Source organism: Macaca nemestrina, chromosome 1, assembly GCF_043159975.1.
Source record: "Macaca nemestrina isolate mMacNem1 chromosome 1, mMacNem.hap1, whole genome shotgun sequence".
NCBI classification, from domain to species: domain Eukaryota; kingdom Metazoa; phylum Chordata; class Mammalia; order Primates; family Cercopithecidae; genus Macaca; species Macaca nemestrina.
In genome coordinates, this window is record NC_092125.1 from 115,417,590 (window position 1) to 115,422,126 (window position 4,537).

At 36.9% G+C, this 4,537-nt stretch overlaps 1 non-coding gene across 1 annotated transcript; it reads left to right on the forward strand.

Moving 5' to 3' along the window:
- The first annotated feature begins 4,040 nt into the window (after window positions 1–4,040).
- LOC112426215 (small nucleolar RNA SNORA40) lies at window positions 4,041–4,162 on the forward strand. Its single transcript, XR_003017503.2, has one exon. It is a non-coding gene; the product is annotated as a small nucleolar RNA SNORA40 (small nucleolar RNA).
- The last annotated feature ends 375 nt before the right edge of the window (window positions 4,163–4,537 follow it).

Below are 4,537 nucleotides of genomic sequence, written 5' to 3' on the forward strand. Positions count from 1 at the left end.
TTTTAGAATCAACACCTTGTTTTCTTTTCTTCCTTACCAAATCACCAGTATCTTCCTATCCAAAAGCCATGTTGGTCTTGAACCTAGTCTAATAATCTCCTATTTTTAGATAATGAATGTTTTCATCAGTCAGTCAACACTATCTAGTGAGTCCTAGTGAGTACAGACAGTGGTAAACATTGTGGGACAAAAGGTAATGAAGAAAGCAGAGGAAATAACCTTCATCCCCCAAACTGAAGTGGATACTTGTTGGGGAAGCTGCCTGTCTCACAAGAACTGCCCCTTCTCTTGGTACAACCTCTGATCCACAGGCTGCACCACTACCTCCATCCCCCAGCAGACCCTTTCTCTACTGTATAATCCTGTCCTGTCCGTAGTCAGACGACAGTTCTAAACTGGGCCAACTTCAAATTCTATCCTAAGAAATACTAAACCTGATTTTCATTGAGGCTGATTCAAATTTCTAGCAGGGTTCCAGATAGAAGGGTCACAAATTCCCACTACTAAGGCCTCTAGCATGGCCCTGGTTTCTGTCCTTCCTACAGGTTGCTTATTCAATAATTTGCCCTCTATAGATGCCCTAGTATTCTTTTTTTTTTTTTAGAGACAGCATCTTGCTCTGTCACACAGGGTGGAGTGCAATGGTGTAATCACAGCTCACTATAACCTCAAACTCCTGGGCTCAAGTGATACTCCTGCCTCAGCCTCCCAAGTAGCACATAGCTGGAACTACAGGTGCACACCGCCATGCTTGAATAATTTTTTAATTTTTATTCTTGTAGAGACAGGGTCTTGCTATGTTACCCAGGCTGGTCCCAAACTCCTGGCCTCAGTTGATCCTCCTGCCTTGGCATCTCAAAGTGCTGGGATTACAGGTGTAAGCCACTGTGCCTAGCCTATTTTTTTTCCAATAAATGTCCTCCCCTCATGATTTTTTTGCCAAAACCAATTAGAGTCAGTATCTAATGTTTTCAAATAAGAAGAAAAATAAATAATTTATGAATTGTTTCTAGAGAGTATGCTGTGAATTCTAGACCTTCAAGAAAAAAGTAATGGTTTATTTTATTGCGGCGGGAGTGAAGGAAGGCAGTAAGGCTCTACCCTGTATTTGGAGATATGAAACTAGCAATGCTTGCTAAAAAGTAGCAAAACAGCAATAAATGAATTTCTTGTGGTCAACTAGATACTGAGAAGAAAGTATTAGAGGACCCAGTCGCTGGCACCATAAGCAATTTGAAAGAAATGAGACAAGTTGATACCACAGGTTAGATGGTTGTTTTGAGTGTATCAGGATAACCTAATGTAAGAGAACAGCAAACTTAGTCCTATAAGTCTCTCCTATAGGCATAAAATCAAAGTCAAAGTCTTCATATGATCCTACTAGCTACTAGCCTGAAATAACAAAACACCAAATTTAGAAATTGATGTTTTAAGGTATTGAATTATACCTCCACTTGCATGTATAAACTAGGTTTCATATGTAGATACAGCATGATCAGGAAAGAGTAAAATCCTAGTGATGGAAACTGAGATATATGGGAGGAGTCAGAGGAACTGGGGAAACTAAGTCTTCTAGCCTCTCTGAAATGTTCCCACATTGCATCCCCATTCCCACCAACCAGAAGAAACTAACAATCCAGCCCACTGGGCTCCACTATTCAGCAATGCCCAGTGTATGACCAGCATTTGAACTCTTCATGGACTGGATGGGGTTATGCAGAATCAATGCAGAGAAGAAAGAAGTTATACACAGAGACTAGCTAAGGAACATCATTAAGACTGGGGATATTGTGTTGGCATAGATTTTGAGGATAGGGTGTGTTATTAGTGGTTTCATTTACTAAGTAATCCATCTCCTGATGAATATCAGATGGGATTTCAATATAACTAAAAAAGGAATGAAGATTACCCAGGTATCTAGATTTAGAAAAAAAATGGCTCTGTGGATTCAGTAGTTGGTGTTACTTTGCATTGTAGCTCATTGCATTTGTGGTTATCAGGTCATGTTGAATAGGAGCATCTTGGGACATATGGGATGAAGTGTATTTTGTGTGTGTGTGTGTGTGTGTGTGTGTGTGTGTGTGTGTGTTTAATGCTAAGCAGCTAAAAAGGAAAATGTAATAGTCACCACATGGAGCTGGTGCCTGATGCCCTCTTCTCTGAGTACAGCCCCTGAAACTCAGAATGAGCCCATGAAGCCTTTGTCTGTATTATGTGGCATCCTGATACCTCCCACCCTCTGCTCCCACCACCACAATAGCTGGACGCAGTGGTGTACCAAAGGTTGGGCAAGGGAAGCAGTGTGCCTGGGGGAAGGCAATAAAAAAATCTGTAGAGAATTTAAAAGCAATAATAAAGCCAACTAGAAGTCAGTCTGCTTTTCATTATCACCATGTGCCGGTGATTCCAAACAATGTCAGTGATACAGTACTGCTTCCTAAAAAAAAGCTTTTGTGGGTCTAAGTTCTAAACCATTGTTTTGTTACTACTGAGTTTTAATAATATGCATGTAAGCTTCAAATTAGCACTTTTTTATTACTTATCCTTTATAGCTTGCATTCTACTTAGAAGTTAACTCAAACTCCCAGTTATACAGTCATGCCCCAATACACACAAACTCAGCCACACACGTTCATTTTGAATAAGTTCCTGATAGTTTGAAAATCATTCGAGCTTACTTCACATGCCCAACCCCACGGTACCACATACTCCTGCATCTAAACAGTAGATTCAAAATAAGCAATAATATTACAGTGATTACAGAAATGAAGAAACAGATTTTGAGTTACTTTAATTCCATCATTCTGTGAATGCCAGGAGAAATGACAAAAGATGCTGGTCTTATGTTGCCAGCAAAAATCAAAAGAGCAATGTATAAATGTCTTGGTCATTATCACCAAGAACTGGGCACCTGATCTAAAGCAATGGGCAGAATAATGTTAGTATTTGCTAATATTCAGACATGAATGCTGATATTTTTATTGAAACATAACTGTACATATTTATTGCATGCATGTGATATTTTGATACATGCATACAATATGTAATGATCAAATTAGGGTATTTAAGATATTCATTACCTCAAAAATGTATCATTTCTTTATGTTGGGACTATTTCACATCTTCTAGCTACTTTAAAATATACAATAAATTAGTATTAACTATAGTTACCCTACAGAACTATTGAACACTAGAACTTATTCCTTCCATCTAACTATATGTTTGTACTCATTAACCAACCTTTCTTCATTCCCCCTGAACATCCCTTCCCAACTTCTGGTAACCATCATTCTACTCTCTGTCTCCATGAGATCAACTTTTTTAGCTTCCACAGATGAGTGAGAACATGAAATATTTGTCTTTCTGTGCCTGACTTATTTCACTTAGTGTGTTGACCTCCCGTTCCATCCATGTGGCTGCAAATGACAGGATTTCATTCCTTTTTATGGCTGAATAGCATTTCATGGTGTATCTATACCACATTTTCTTTTACCCCTTCATTAATCAATAAACACTTAGGTTGATTCCATATCTTGGCTTTTGCGAAGAGTACTAGAACACACATGGGGTGCTGGTATCCTTTTGATATACTTTCTTTTGGATAAACACCCAGCAGTAGGAATGCTAGATTGTATGGTAGTACTATTTTTAGTTTTTTGAGAAAACTCCATACCATTTTCCATAGTGGCTTTACTAATTTACATTTCTATCCACAGTGTATAAGAGTTCCCTTTTCTCTGTATCCTCATCCGTATTTGTTGTTTTTTGTCTTTTTTTTATGATAGCCATTCTGAGGCGAGATGGTGTCTCATTGTGGTTTTGATTTGGATTTCCCTGATGATTAGTGATGTTGAACATTTTTTCAAATACCTGTTGACCATTTGTATGTCTTCTTTTGAGAAATGTCTACTTGGGTCTTTTGCCCATTTTTAATGGAATTATTTGGTGGGGGAAGAGGTTGCTGTGAAGTTGTTTGTAACTCTAATTTTTGTAGGACAAAAATTTTGGAAGTTTTAACTAAAAATAATAAAAAATATGACTGCACTTGCGTTTCTGTTTAACTTGTGAACAAGCCCTTATAGACAGGTGAAAAACTAAATCCTCTTTTGCAACCCAGATCTCATTGCTTAATAAGAGTTTTGATACACATAAAAGAGATATTACAATTTTTTAAATGATGAATTTTCTAATTTTTTTAGAAATGTTTCAACTGTGTCAGCATTTGAAAGCTACTAGACTCATTCCCTAAGACATGAAAACATGGATGGCATTGTAATTTCTAGAACTTCTTATGAAATGAGATTTTTGTGAGTCTGCTAAACTTATCTTTCTGTTTAAAACTTTTTCTATTTATTTATATGTTTCTTCAGATGAATTTTTAAATTAAAATTAATAAGAAGTATGAACAAAGATAGAGTGACATACCTGATTATACTGACTGTTGAGGATAAATATGCAAAGATTAATTTTGATAAAATTATTTACAAGTTTGCAAAAGTTACAACCTGAAAATGAAAATTGTGATATATTGTTATCA